The 15,787-nt window shown below is 41.8% G+C and overlaps 1 protein-coding gene across 3 annotated transcripts in view; it reads right to left on the bottom strand.

Moving 5' to 3' along the window:
• LOC127382222 (SAM and SH3 domain-containing protein 1-like) overlaps window positions 1-15,787 on the bottom strand; it is a 555,361-nt gene that overhangs the window by 281,761 nt on the left and 257,813 nt on the right. The window lies entirely within an intron of this gene.

Genomic DNA, 15,787 nt, shown 5'->3' with positions numbered 1-15,787 from the left:
TGGTGGCAACACGCCCTAAAACTGTATTGAAGAAGGATATGGGAACTCAGACGGAGGTTCTGAGCAGGCACGCAGCCGTGCAGGTCTCTGGCTGCAGCGAGTGCCTGAGCCTGGCACTGGTGTCAGAGGGAGCCAGTGGCACCGCGTGTGTGCGGTGCGAGCAAATCGATGATCTCCTCAGGCAGGTGGTTAGACTGACAGAGGAGGCTGAAAGACTGAGAATTATCAGAGAATGTGAGAATGAAATAGATTGGTGGAGTCAAACCCTGAGGCAAGGGCAGGAGGAAGAGATGCTAGAACAAGTGATGGATCCCCTCCCCTCCTGTTCTCAGACAGAAGGAGAGAACTTTAGGAACATGGAGGAATGGAGGGAGGTCCGTCCTCGGAGAGGCAAGAAAAAACCCTCCCAACTCCGTCCATCCTCCGAATTGCCCTTGAAGAATAGGTACGAGGTCTTGGAACTTCAGGGAAAGGAAAATGAAGCTGGAGTGACAGATTTGTCTAGTGAACCGCCTATGACTTGTCGCTCAGCTCCACGACTTAGGACTTCTTCAACTAAGAAGGAAAGGAGGGTAGTTGTGGTGGGTGACTCCCTTCTGAGGGGAACAGAGGGGCCCATCTGTAGACCTGACCCATCCCACAGGGAGGTCTGCTGCCTCCCTGGGGCTCGCATTAGAGATGTTAAAAGGAAACTCTCTAGTATGGTAAATCCATCTGATTACTACCCACTGCTGATTTTTCAGGTTGGCAGTGACAAAATTACTACAAGAAATGTAAGGGCAATGAAGAGAGACTTCAGGGCCCTGGGACGGCTAGTTAGGGGGTCTGCAGCACAAGTCGTGTTTGCCTCCATACCTCCTGCAAGAATGGGTGGAGAGATAAGCAGGAAGAGTTTAATGATGAACGAATGGCTAAGAGACTGGTGCCAAAGGCAGGGCTTTGGCTTTTTTGATCATGGGCTGCTCTATGAGACACCTGGCCTGATGGTGGCGGGTGGGATGCACCTGTCCCAGAGGGGGAAAAGGCTTTTGGGGCAGGACTTAGCAGGGCTCATTGAGAGAGCTTTAAACTAGATGTGAAGGGGGAAGGGGAGAGAACTGGGTCTGTTAGGGACAAGCCCAAGAGGAACATACCAGGGCCTGTAGGAGGATGGGCTAAGGAGGATTTAGTCCCACCGATGTGCTCTACTTGCTTCCTGAAATGCCTGTACACCAATGCACGCAGCATGGGGAATAAACAGGAAGAGTTAGAGGTCTGTGTGCGGTCTAAGGGTTATGATCTGGTAGCAATAACAGAGACATGGTGGGACAGCTCACACGACTGGAATGTGGCCATGGATGGCTATGTGCTTTTTAGGAAAGATCGGTCGGTGAAGCGAGGTGGTGGAGTTGCTCTTTATGTGAGAGAGCAACTAGAATGTATTGAGTTTTGTACAGGGGCTGATGAGGGGCGAGTTGAAATTCTGTGGGTAAGAATTAAAGGACAGGGTAGTATGGGTGACACAGTTGTGGGGGTCTACTACAGACCTCCTGATCAAGATGAGGAAGTTGATGAGGCTTTCTACAGGCAGCTGAAAGCAGCCTCACAACTGCAGTCCTTGGTCCTCATGGGAGATTTTAACTATCCCGATATCTGCTGGAAGACTTATACAGCCAGCCTTTCACAGTCTAGGAGGTTCCTCCAATGCATTGATGACAACTTCTTAATGCAAATGGTGGATGAGCCGACTAGAAGAGGAGCGCTGCTGGATCTTGTGCTCACCAACAAGGAGGGCCTTATTGAAGCAGTGGTGGTCAATGGCAACCTTGGCTGCAGCGACCATGAGATGGTGGAGTTCAGGATCCTGTGTGGGAGGAACAGAATTTCCAGCAGGACCAGAACCCTGGACTTCTACAGAGCAAACTTCGGCCTCCTCAACCAATTGTTAAGGGAAGTCCCATGGGACAGAGTGCTAGAAGGTAAAGGGGCTCAAGATAGCTGGACAATATTCAAGGACCACTTCTTGCAAGCACAGCATCAGTGTGTCCCAATGGGTAGAAAATCTAGTAAGGGAGCTAGGAGACCAGCGTGGTTAAAAAAGGAACTGCTGGGGAAACTCAAGTGGAAGAGGAAAATCTATAGATCATGGAAGGAGGGACTGGTCACTTGGGAGGAATATAGGAATGTTGTCAGGGAATGTAGGGAGGCAACTAGGAAAGCTAAGGCCTCCTTGGAACTTAACCTTGCAAGTCGGGTTAAGGACAGTAGAAAGGGCTTTTTCAAATACATAGCCAACAAAGCTAATACCAGAGGCAATATAGGCCCACTGCTGAATGAGGTGGGTGCCCTGGTGACAGAGGATATGAAGAAGGCAGAGGTGCTGAATGCCTTCTTTGCCTCTGTCTTTACTCCTGCAGGCTTTTCCCATGAGCCCCAGATTCATATAACCCCAGAAGTAGTCAAGATAGGTGAGGACATAGTAGATGAGGATTGGGTTAGGGATCAGTTGCATAATCTGGACATCCATAAATCGATGGGTCCGGATGAAATGCATCCAAGGGTGCTGAGGGAGCTGGCGGAGGTCATTGCTAGTCCACTCTCCATCATCTTCGGTAAGTCATGGGTAACTGGAGAGGTGCCTGAGGACTGGAGGATAGCAAATGTCACTCCAGTCTACAAGAAGGGCAAGAAAGAGGACCCGGGTAACTATAGACCGGTCAGCCTCACCTCCATCCCTGGAAAGGTAATGGAACAACTTGTCCTTGGCACTATCTCTAGACATATCAAGGAGATGGGGGTCATCAAGAGCAGTCAACATGGTTTTACCAAGGGTAAATCATGTTTGACTAACCTCATAGCCTTCTATGAGGAAATTACTAGGTGGATAGATGATGGTAGAGCGGTAGATGTGGTCTATCTTGATTTCAGTAAAGCATTTGACACCGTCTCCCACAGCATCCTTGTAGATAAGTTGATCAAGTATGGGTTTGATGATCAGGCAGTGAGGTGGATCAAGAACTGGTTGAAAGGAAGAAGTCAGAGAGTTGTAGTCAATGGGGCAGAATCTAGTTGGAGGCCTGTGACTAGTGGAGTCCCTCAGGGGTCGGTACTGGGTCAGGTGTTGTTCAATATCTTCATCAACGACCTGGATGAGGGCACAGAATGTACCCTCAGCAAGTTTGCTGATGACACCAAGCTGGGAGGAGTGGCTGACACACCAGAAGGCTGTGCTGCCATTCAGAGAGACTTAGACAGGCTGGAGACTTGGGCGGGGAAAAACCTGATGAAGTTCAACAAGGGCAAGTGTAGAGTTTTGCATTTGGGGAAGAAAAACGCCATGCACCAGTACAGGTTGGGGGCTGACCTGCTGGAGAGCAGTGTAGGTGAAAGGGACCTGGGGGTCATGGTAGACAGGAGGATGACCATGAGTCAGCAGTGTGCCCTTGTGGCTAAGAAGGCCAATGGCATCCTGGGGTGTATTAGAAAGGGTGTGGTTAGTAGGTCAAGAGAGGTTCTCCTCCCCCTCTATTCTGCATTGGTGAGGCCACATCTGGAATATTGTGTCCAGTTCTGGGCCCCTCAGTTCAAGAAGGACAGGGAACTGCTGGAAAGAGTCCAGCGCAGAGCCACAAAGATGATTAAGGGAGTGGAACATCTCCCTTATGAGGAAAGGCTGAGGGAGCTGGGTCTCTTTAGTTTGGAGAAAAGGAGACTGAGGGGGGACCTCATCAATGTTTACAAATATGTAAAGGGTGAGTGTCAAGACGATGGAGTTAAGCTTTTTTCAGTGAAGGCCAGTGATAGGACAAGGGGTAATGGATACAAGTTGGAGCATAGGAGGTTTAAGATGAATATCAGGAAAAATTTTTTTACTGTGAGAGTGACAGAGCACTGGAACAGGCTGCCCAGAGAGGTTGTGGAGTCTCCTTCGCTGGAGACATTCAAAACCCGCCTGGATGCCTTCCTGTGTGATGTACTCTAGGTGACCCTGCTCTGGCAGGGGGGTTGGACTAGATGATCTTTCGAGGTCCCTTCCAACCCCTAGGATTCTATGATAAGTCTAAACTTCTGTTTCAAGGCAGTGGTGGTGTTCGGATAAACCAAAATCAAGAGACTCAAGTATCAATTGGGGAACAAAAATAGTTCAGGGAGAAGCCACAACAGAAGTGAGACTTAGAGGAAATTCAAATTAGGACCCTGGTACCTGGCAGAAGACAGAACTAGTCTTAACTCCAGGTGAAAGCAGCATATACTGCCACAAGTGGGAAAAACTAGCAAGGGAAAATGACATCTCTTTCCTCAAAATGTATTTAGAAAATTAAGGTGTTGAAATTCTATTAATAATTTTGCTGTCAGCATGTTTCTTAACATTTCATTCCTTTCCTCTTCCAAGCCACTGTGGCTTTGGAACGTATAAGGGATTCTGGTGTGATTTACAGAGACATCTTGGCACAGGAAGCTACAAATCATCTGCATAGGACACAGAAGTACTTACAAGAAGCAAAGGAACTTACTAGGCAATCTCTCAATCCATTTGTCAAAGCACCTACAGGACTCATTTGGAGGCAGGTGAACTAATAAACTCCAGCAAAGCAGCCACCAAGAGAGCATTCTGTTTTACCAAAAGGATTTGTAGCCTTTCCTCCCATCCCCCACCAAAACATACACACTTTAACTTACTGGCTCTTATCTCACTCTCTACTATAATAAATCAGAGGTTGGAAAAGCTAGCTGAGAGCAGAACAATAGGGTTGGAAATCATGACCTTTATGTGTAGTAATTGAAAACCACAGAGTTCAGAATGTAGAATGGACTCCTGGACACAACTGTACTGGGAGCTCTGGAGCCTGAAATTATCCACTGTCATAATTCTAGGCATAATTCTAGGCTTACATAGCAGTGTTGTCAAATTGTAAGCTGGAAGTAGGTTAAATAATTATAGTTCACAGCATTAGTAGGTAATTATGGAATCAAAAATACCATACAGATATACTATTATCTTATTACAATAGCACTTTTTTTTTTTTTTTCTCCTGGGACAGCCAATGTTTGGACCACCTGTTAGGATGTATCAGTTGTAGAAGGGTACAAAGCAGCTACCAAGACTGCAGTGTCTGTAAATAGCTTGTGAGGGCAGCTGTGTCTTTCCACATCAATACTCCCACTATTGCACTGTGCAGATAGAAATAACATAGGAAAAATTAGAAAAAAAAAATTAAAATCCAAATTTAGTTAAGATTAGGGTAACAATCAGTATTTAAAACAATGTTCTGTTACCACCTCACCCTTTTTAACTTCAATCACCAGTAACTAGTCTACTGTTGCCTAGGTACAGGTTACATCACTCCGCTGTAAGACTCTTGACACTGCAACTACTATGGTTTTTTTTGTGTGAGACAACAGCATTGCTAGCTTCAGACTCTGGCTTAACTCACTAATGTTTTTAATAAGGTCTTTATTCTTTACCCTTCAAATCACTCAAGTTGAAAAAAATAAAATTGTCTTGGCAACCTCACAATCCCTTTGCGTGCTATACCTTTCACTATAGGTATTTTACCAGTGCTTTTGTCTTTGGAAGAAGTGTTGTCTGACTGCAGTGAAACAATTTATCATCAAAAGGCTGAATGCCTTTTGATTTTTCAATAATAATAAATTTCCTTCCATTGAAAAGACACTGTCCTCAAATGCAAATGAGATGCTTCTGGGGAAGACTTCTATTCACCAGAAGGGTGAACAAACATCACATTTCTATAGGAAGCAGTGCTAAGCTCCAGTTTCTAAATTTTTATTTATTTTTTTAAATTAAATTAAAATCTACTAAATTGCAAACGCACTTTAAGGGAGTGAGAAGGCCAGTAAATCGATATAAACAAAGAAATACATCAAGAGAAAATACTGCAAACTTAGCTAGCTACGTAAAAATGTAAAGCACAGTAAAAGAATAAGTCTGAAGCTCTATCTTTTCAGGGCAAAACAAACAAGCTTGACTTTGTAGAAGTGGACTATTAAGTGTAAAATAACATCCCATGTGTGATAACCCCATTTGTTTTAAACACAACTTCCAGGAACAGTTTGGGGATGCTGCCACATCACAAGACATTGTCATCATATACCACCATTTAACTAAGAGCTTAGTTAACACACAGAACAACATGTTAGCCTGTGTTAAAAACCAAGGCTGCATTTGTCTGAAATTGCTAAAAATCAGTGCTAGCACTGTTAACATCAGAGCTAAATTTCAAATTCTGTAAATACAGAGATTGTGTTAGAGAAAGCTAATGAATAAGACTTATCGCCACTTGCAGAAGTAAAAACCACATCTAACCTCTTCAGCCACAGACTGCAAGACTACTTCTCTTCATCATTCTGCACCACAAAGCATAATCATACTTGTCCTCGTTATTTTTATTTTCCTTGGCATCTTCATCAGGAATTATTTTCCTCTTCCAGAAGAAACAATTTCCCCTCATCTTTATTTTTTATCCCTTTATAAGTAAAAGCCAACAAGCCCATCTATCCCAAGTCCTTCACCTTTTCCACTTATCCCAGTTGTTTTGTCTGCAGATCCATCCAGAAAACAGCTTGGATGTGGTTCTTTTACACCATCATTGTCCTTGCTTTCCATAGACACGTCTAAACATGATCTCCTAAATATTTTTAAATGTATAGTAATACTAAGATTTCTGAAAAATAATTTGCTTATATCTTAAAAGGAAAAGTTTGTTTTAAAACTGGAATCAGAACTCCTCTCAATATCCTTATATCTGTACACAGATCCTTCAGACCAAGGTTCAAAAATATATTTCCATTCAAGTTTTAACACAATCTTCTCCAAGATGATAAAGAAGAGTAAAAAAATTACACCTATGTTCTTTGAACACAGCAGCATTTTATAATACTTTAAGACTTATATTTGTATTTTACTGCTATAGAAAAAAATAGAATAAAAAAATAAAATCTAAGTCCCCTGAATGAATTTTAAGTTGAAGCAAAACAGTCCTTTGATTTTAAAATCCTTAAGCAGAACTGCACTGCTTCAGGACAAGGAAACCATCAGGAACAGATCTGTACAAACATGCTGCCCATCCTCTTCAGACACACCTGTAAACTCATTTTTGACATACAAAGGTGACTTTATTTCTCTCTGTGCTCTACTTATGCATAACAGTATGTTACACATGAAGGCTTCAGTACACTGATAATGTAATTTAGGCTTCTATCATACCAGCCTCAGACAACATAGCTGTGTCCACAATACCTTTGTACCACTGTTAGTTTTATGCGTTAAGACATAAGAACAGGCTCTAAATCAGGCTCTACTTCACAACTTCCTATACTTAGCATTTGCATTAAATTCTGCTTGCTAAATCATCTGAAGCTGTTTTAATTACAAATGATTAGACAATGTAATGCCGAACTAGAGCGTAATGTTTGTAAAGTGCAACAAGTCTATGCAAACCTTATGAACAACAGGAAGCTGGAAAACTGCAGAACTACCTCAAAAAACCCCTAAATACTGAACCTGGGTGGGCTCATTTCTATTAACACAGAATAAACCCAACAACACAGAATGCAAGAAAAACAGCATGAAAACAAAATCCTTTGGGGTAAAAAGACAACATGTCAAATGAAAAATACTATAGTTTTAAGGACAGAATATGGCATATAAACCTAACTGCAGCAGGTAGGCACACAAGTAAAGGGCATTTGTCAAAATGCTAACATCAAAGCAGGGAAAGGAAACCAGAGATCCTATGTTTAGAAATGTCATTGCTATAATCTCTATATCATATTTTACATACAGTTTAAGACAGGCCACACAAGTAAAAAGAAAAACACAGCTACATGCAGTGGCCCAAGCTGGCAAGGGACACGCAGCCAGGAATCAAGTTACCTGTAGCATGAAATTTAAGAAAACATAGTCTAGTGCCTGTTCTCTAATAATTATGTTACTTCCTCAGACTTAGGAATCCAGTTCTCCCACACTTTTCCCAAAACCTTTTTCAGCCTCTCACAATTTGCTTTGGAAGAAGCATCCATGGTTTCTGCTTTCCCAGAAGTACACACGCTACCTTCATAGCAAATCTAGCTATCATTTTGGGGGATCTGATCAGGTAGTCGAAACACAGGGTAAGAGTAACTTTGAAGGAGCAGGTCTGTGCAATGCAAACCAGAAAAAGTGAAAATGGTTTGAAATGCTGATGTTGAGTATTCCACTTGCTAGAAGTTTTAGTCTTGCACTCGGGGCAGTTCAAGCCATTTTAAAATAAGCAGAGTCACTTTCTATCATTTTGTTCCCATTGATAAGGGAACCAGTTGCCACATGTAATAAAAATATGAATTGTAGTGAAATTAGAGGAAGCCAGAGTTCAAAGAGAAGGGTATAAACAAATACAGTCATGATGTGGTGGAGAAGGCAAGTAGTTTTAACAATAGACTCCACTGACTGATAGCTGAAGAACAGAGCAGAGCAGGTAGCAGCAAACTCTACATGCCTATTTTTCAGCTGCAAAAGCAGCTTTATCAACATTTCAGAGCAAGGCTAGGCAGCACACTACATAGACATGGAGTACTTGGCACAAGGGCAATCTCTCTGGATTCAGATGGGTGTGCAAGTGTTTGCAGGGTTTAAGACAGACCAAGGATTTGAAGGGGCTGAGGATCTGACACGACGCCCGTTGTTGAGGGAGGCATATGCAAAGGCCAGGATAAGTGGCAAGGTCACTGAAGGGCAGCTCTCCTGGTGGTTTTGCAGTACATGGGGAAACATTTCCTCTACCCTTCCAAAAGGAATCCTCTATTACTTAAGCCAAATGCCACATATCTGGAGTCTGCTACTTAGAATGTCAAATGGAACAGAAACACATCCTTGACTACACTAATATTTGTTTTTATTTAACACATTTTTTCTCCGTTGGAGAAGACATGCTGGAATGCTGTAAGATTATTATGCTACTCACTGAGCGTTAAACAAGTTATTCTACTTGGCATGTACAGCAACTACTGACCACAAATGACAGGAGGTTTCATGATCGGGGGTTTTGTTATTTTTTGTTAAATTTCACCTGGCACATGTTAAGCTACCAAACATGTGTACACATGCACATACCCTTACAGAAATTCTTCATGAGTGTGTGCAAGAAGTTCTGTGCTCTTGATCTGCTGTTTGCTGACTAGGTAGTTATCTGGCCACAGGTGAGATTGACTGTAACGCTGTTCAAACTTTATATTCCAAATGGTATTGAAGTGAAACATGACATAACCCTTAAGATCAAGTGCTAATATATTTGATAAAACTGATTATTACTACCAAATTTTCAATGCATGTTTTTCAGTGTAGAGATTCAACCATCCTTTGAAGTGTTCCTGATCTGGTATCACAGCCAATGGATTCCCTATTGATGAGAAATTATAACAACTGAATATGTATAGCCACTTCACTGAATGTTAGAGAGAACAGAATTCTGTTACACTGGAAATCACCAACATTCACAGATGAAGCCACAGGTGTCACATTAATTTTACAAGAAAAGGCTCAGAACCATAAAATACAACCTGCACACAATCTTGTTTGACCTTCCACAGATATGCCTCTTTTCCCATAGCCAAACAATAAATCTGAGAGCACTGAAAACACATTGCTGCTATCAAAAAACAAATTATAGAAAATTGTTGTAAATCTGTAAAAAATATTTCCTTATCATGTTACTATTTGACGTATTTTCAGCTTCAAACCAGATTATTCTTTTACAGACTCTTACATCATCCCTTACAGAATCTCACATCATTCCTTACAGCTTCATGGTATTTAAAATCACATTATGTGATTATTACAACTATGAAGGCAAATAGGTTAATTGGAAAGAGGGTTTAAAAAGCTGAGGCTTGCATTTTAGAGACTTCTTATTTTAACAAGCAAAGTAATACGTTGACCTTTATTTATAAAAGTATATGTTAAATACACAAGAGAATCTAATATTTTAAGAGCTTAGTCCAAGATAAAAAAACCCACAAAATAAATATCTGATAATAGCTTGCCTCCTGTTTTTTTTTCCCCTCTTTGAGCAAGATAATTGAGAAATATCTAATAAAACAAACTTAAACCAAACTTCAAAGTGGAAAACAATCTAATGTTTCCTCTTCACTTCTGCTTGGTATCACTAATTTTGCTTTTTGAAGCAAACTCCTCTTAACTTGCCCTACCCCAAGGGAAGCAAGGGTGAGAACCACCAGGCTCACTGCTATTTGACCTACTACTTTCCTTCAGAGGAACTGATGATTAGCTGATGGGAAAGCTCATATTGCAGTTAAACAAATTACTCCACAAGGCATTTATATTAGCAGACATTTAATACCAGGGCTGCCTCCATGGCCACACAGGAGGCAAAGTAATGTCAAAGGCATTACAATTCATCAACATGCAGAGTCCAACAAAGTGCTAGCAACACACTAACATGGCAAGGCATATGGAAACTGATCCTGCTACAGTGACCTCTAGCCCACTCAAAGATACCATCCATATAGTTTTTAGGATCTACTGCTGTTTCCAGTGACAATTCTGCACTGTATAACAGATTCTCAGGCTGTTTTGGAGATTACTAGAGCATCAAGTACTCATGACATTCTGAAGCATGCTGGCAAAACTAAGATATTTATCTGCAACAAACTTACTTCTCAGAAGACAGCACAACAGTAATTGCAAAGATGAATGTGCAATAGCAACAGGGTGTCCCATGTCTTACACTAATACGCATTCATCACACTCTGATGAAATATTATCCATGTTGATGATAGATGAATCTTTTCCTAAGTGATATTTTTTTATTTTTTTTGCAACACATTCCAGCAGCTTTCTAAATGTGTCGAGCATTTCCCTGTGAGAAATGTAAATAAGTGTCTGATGGAGAAGATTAAGCCAGTTATCACTTCAATTTGCAGGAATAAAGCATATAAATATAATTTTACTAGATTTCTGAGTGAAGTATGAATATAACTTCATTTTCAGCAACATGCATCTGTTGAGGAAGTAGATTTAAGCCAGGTGACTTGTTATTAGTTTTCTGGCGGTATCTGTTAGCAACAATGATGTAGTTGACTAAAAGGAACCATCTCTGACTTGGAAAAGAAACTGGTTTTGAGCACATGACCTAACACACACCTTATTACCAAAATACTAAAATGCTATTTCTATGTTTGGCCTTCCTTTAAAAAAAAAGTTTACTAGAAAGGGAAGTCCCATGGGACAGAGTGCTAGAAGGTAAAGGGGCTCAAGATAGCTTGTCAACATTCAAGGACCACTTCTTGCAAGCACAGGATCAGTGTGTCCCAATGGGTAGAAAATCTAGTAAGGGAGCTAGGAGACCAGCGTGGTTAAAAAAGGAACTGCTGGGCAAACTCAAATGGAAAAGGAAAATCTATAGATCATGGAAAGAGGGGCTGGTTACTTGGGAGGAATATAGGACTGTTGTCAGAGAATGTAGGGAGGCAACTAGGAAAGCTAAGGCCTCCTTGGAACTTAACCTTACAAGTCGGGTTAAGGACAATAGAAAGGGCTTTTTCAGATACATAGCCAACAAAACTAATACCAGAGGCAATATAGGCCCACTGCTGAATGAGGTGGGTGCCCTGGTGACAGAGGATTTAAAGAAGGCAGAGGTGCTGAATGCCTTCTTTGCCTCTGTCTTTACTCCTGCAGGCTTTCCCCATGAGCCCCAGTTTCATATAGCCCCAGTAGAAGTCAAGATAAAGGAGGAGTTTGCCCAGGTAGATGAGGATTGGGTTAGGGATCAGTTGCGTAATCTGGACATCCATAAATCGATGGGTCCGGATGAAATGCATCCAAGGGTGCTGAGGGAGCTGGTGGAGGTCATTGCTAGTCCACTCTCCATCATCTTCGGTAAGTCATGGGTAACAGGAGAGGTGCCTGAGGACTGGAGGATAGCAAACGTCACTCCAGTCTACAAGAAGGGCAAGAAAGAGGACCCGGGTAACTATAGACCGGTCAGCCTCACCTCCATCCCTGGAAAGGTGATGGAACAACTTGTCCTTGGCACTATCTCTAGACATATCAAGGAGATGGGGGTCATCAAGAGCAGTCAACATGGTTTTACCAAGGGTAAATCATGTTTGACTAACCTCATAGCCTTCTGTGAGGAAATTACTAGGTGGATAGATGATGGTAGAGCGGTAGATGTGGCCTATCTTGATTTCAGTAAAGCATTTGACACCGTCTCTCACAGCATCCTTGTAGATAAGTTGATCAAGTATGGGTTTGATGATCAGGCAGTGAGGTGGATCAAGAACTGGTTGAAAGGAAGAAGTCAGAGAGTTGTAGTCAATGGGGCAAAATCTAGTTGGAGGCCTGTGACTAGTGGAGTCCCTCAGGGGTCAGTACTGGGACCGGTGTTGTTCAACATCTTCATCAACGACCTGGATGAGGGCACAGAATGTACCCTCAGCAAGTTTGCTGATGACACCAAGCTGGGAGGAGTGGCTGACAAACCAGAAGGCTGTGCTGCCATTCAGAGAGACCTAGACAGGCTGGAGACTTGGGCGGGGAAAAACCTTATAAAGTTTAACAAGGGCAAGTGTAGAGTTTTGCATTTGGGGAAGAAAAATGTCATGCACCAGTACAGGTTGGGGGCTGACCTGCTGCAGAGCAGTGTAGGTGAAAGGGATCTGGGGGTCCTGGTAGACAGGAGGATGACCATGAGCCAGCAATGTGCCCTTGTGGCTAAGAAGGCCAATGGCATCCTGGGGTATATTAGAAAGGGTGTGGTTAGTAGGTCAAGAGAGGTTCTCCTCCCCTTCTATTCTGCATTGGTGAGGTCGCATCTGGAGTATTGTGTCCAGTTCTGGGCCCCTCAGTTCAAGAAGGACAGGGAACTGCTGGAAAGAGTCCAGCGCAGAGCCACAAAGATGATGAAGGGAGTGGAACATCTCCCTTATGAGGAAAGGCTGAGAAAGCTGGCTCTCTTTAGCCTGGAAAAGAGGAGACTGAGGGGTGACCTCATCAATGTTTACAAATACGTAAAGGGTGAGTGTCAAGAAGATGGAGTTAAGCTTTTTTCAGTGATGACCAGTGATAGGACAAGGAGTAACGGGATCAAATTGGAGCATAGGAGGTTCAAGGTGAATATTCAAAAAAATTTTTTTACTGTGAGAGTGACAGAGCACTGGAACAGGCTGCCCAGAGAGGTTGTGGAGTCTCCTTCTCTGGAGACATTCAAAACCCGCCTGGACGCCTTCCTGTGTGATGTGCTCTAGGTGACCCTGCTCTGGCAGGGGGGTTGGACTAGATGATCTTTCGAGGTCCCTTCCAACCCGTATGATTCTATGATTCTGAATATCAGAAAGGAATAATAAAAGTTTGAGGGCTTTATGATCCTTAAAACATGGAATAGGAAGAATATCAATAAAAAGGCATGTTCCTTCCTTGACTAGCTAGGTAGAAGACAGGCATCTTTTACACAACTCAAAATGTAAATAGATAGTAATTTTTGCTGCTGTTGCATTTTTGCTGCTGTTGCATTTCTGCTGGTTAGAGCATTTATCTTAGAAATAAAGGTTATAAACCTGCCAAGCTTTTTCCAGAACTCCTATAAAACAAAATAAGTAATATTCAAATCATTAGTACTACATACTTTCTAGCTTCTTTAGTTTACTCTATTCCTGTTTATCAGTACTTCAACACTCAGGCTTCAGCCTCATCCACCAAATACATTCACAACAAGCATTTTGAGGACTGAATCTTCACTTCAATTAGAAGGGGCAGCATAGCTTCAGGAAAGTTATTTTAAAAATACATACTTTATGTGGCCAAGACCAACAGATACCTAACGGATGAAATTTCTGCCTGAAAAGCAGCATAGGCTACACTAGCACTATCACTAACTCACCTATCTAACCTTATTCTGAGTATCTTAGTCCTTTTTAGTCAGTATTCTTTGCATATTGACTGTTTTGTCAAGTTACACACAATTTCAGCCTACTCTTAAAAAATATTCTTAGAATTTTGCAATTTTAGTTCTAGCAGGAGACAGAAGTATAGATTACATTTATTTTACATGGATTTCTCTGAAGAATAGCAATATAATTATGTACTTGATGAAACATAAAATAACTGAACCACTTTGAAATCTCAGATGGATAGCTCCAAAGACTATGAACAGGTACTAATGGCTTCAGAGTTGGTACTTGAGACTAATGTCATTAAAAGGCACTCAACATCACTAATGTTGATCCTTTGTATAGTTTGAACAACAAGCTTTGCAGATAAGCAGGAACATTTGAATCATTTAGTAATTCTTCCATACAAATTAATCTTATCTTGGTAAAAATAAACTCAGGAGAAGTAGATACACAAACATCTCTGATGCTGAAGATCAGTAAAGTAGGATACAAAACAGTAAAGTCGCCATTAAAAACGCACAATAAAAAAACCCACAAGTACTAGTTTTCATTTGCATACCTTCAAACGCCTCATACCACTATCTTGGGGGTGAGGGAGGAACTAAAAATTCTCTTGGCCATCATCTTCTTGATGAAAATAACTTGAAATGAACCAATCTGCAAATACACTTTAGCCCCCCTTATCCACTTTCTACAGGTAAAGAGCATGCAGCAGCACAGCAGATGGCTATTAAGGAAATGAAGCTAGGTGCAAACTGGTTGTAGGTGTTTAAGTTTGAGAAGTCACTTGCATCTTCCACAAAATTTATTCAAGTTTTCAATACTGAAACCCACAGAAGTTGGTCATACAAATAACTTCAAGACTCTGGGCTTTTATTGAGCAACCAACACATTGCTTGTACATAAAACTAATTGGTAACAGGTACAGCAAGTGAGTGGGGAAGTAATTTCTGAACTGAAAAAAGTAATTCTCACTTGTAGATGTCTTTACTGAGTGCTGGTAGAGAAGAACATACCACCCTGGGCACCTTCAGAGAGCCCAGCACTTGCCAGGCAATGGGAAGGTCGCCAAGCACCCTCACAAGCCGTGAACAGAAAGGGTCTTCTAGAGTGAAGTCTGTGGGTGGAGAAGCCTAGGGACAGCTACAAAAGATGACCAAAGTACTAGTTAGCTTATGCAAAAATTTCCCTCTGAACAGCTTATAGATCAGTGTCCTATTACCTTAAAAAAGTAGTCATCAGCACAACCAAATCCTGAAAAAAGTTGGAGGGAAAGAAAAGTCAAGATTATTTTATAGGACATGTGACATTTGACAAGAACAAACAACCCAATAAAAGGAGATGTGCTTTATGAGCTTTGGACAGTCCTCAGCTAAGGTTTGCTATGTACCCCTTCAGTCTCTACCATGTTGTTTTGATTAAACAATCCCAAATCCTACACATTTCCCATAACAGCAACATTGATAGAAAAATCATCAATGTTCACTTGAAGTCCTAGAGATAGGTAGAGTGGGTAGATTTAGTTTAGCTGAGTCTAGTTACTGGGGACAGAGAGAAACAGAGTGTGGGGGACTACATGAAAACCTTTATTCCTGAAAGTGAGGCTCAGGCCGACAGGTGGGTCACACAGAGGTTTGACAGAGGCTTCTCTCGTTCCTCAAACCCAAAGCCACATTTCCCTCACAAGCTGCTTGTCTCATGCTGGTGAGTTTGTAGAAGTACGTCTAGGTCACCATCAATAAATTCAACCAGAAAACTGGAAAAAAAGCCTGGGACTGATGAGCTGGCATTTTACCTACTGCATTTTATCTCCATGCAGAAGCAACAAGAGTTAAAGCATTAGCAGCTGGTTACCTCCATTTGATCCTATTGATATCTGACACTGCAGTGAGGCAAA

The sequence above is a fragment of the Apus apus genome, chromosome 3, assembly GCF_020740795.1.
Source record: "Apus apus isolate bApuApu2 chromosome 3, bApuApu2.pri.cur, whole genome shotgun sequence".
NCBI classification, from domain to species: domain Eukaryota; kingdom Metazoa; phylum Chordata; class Aves; order Apodiformes; family Apodidae; genus Apus; species Apus apus.
This window is presented reverse-complemented; position numbering and strand designations above follow the sequence as displayed.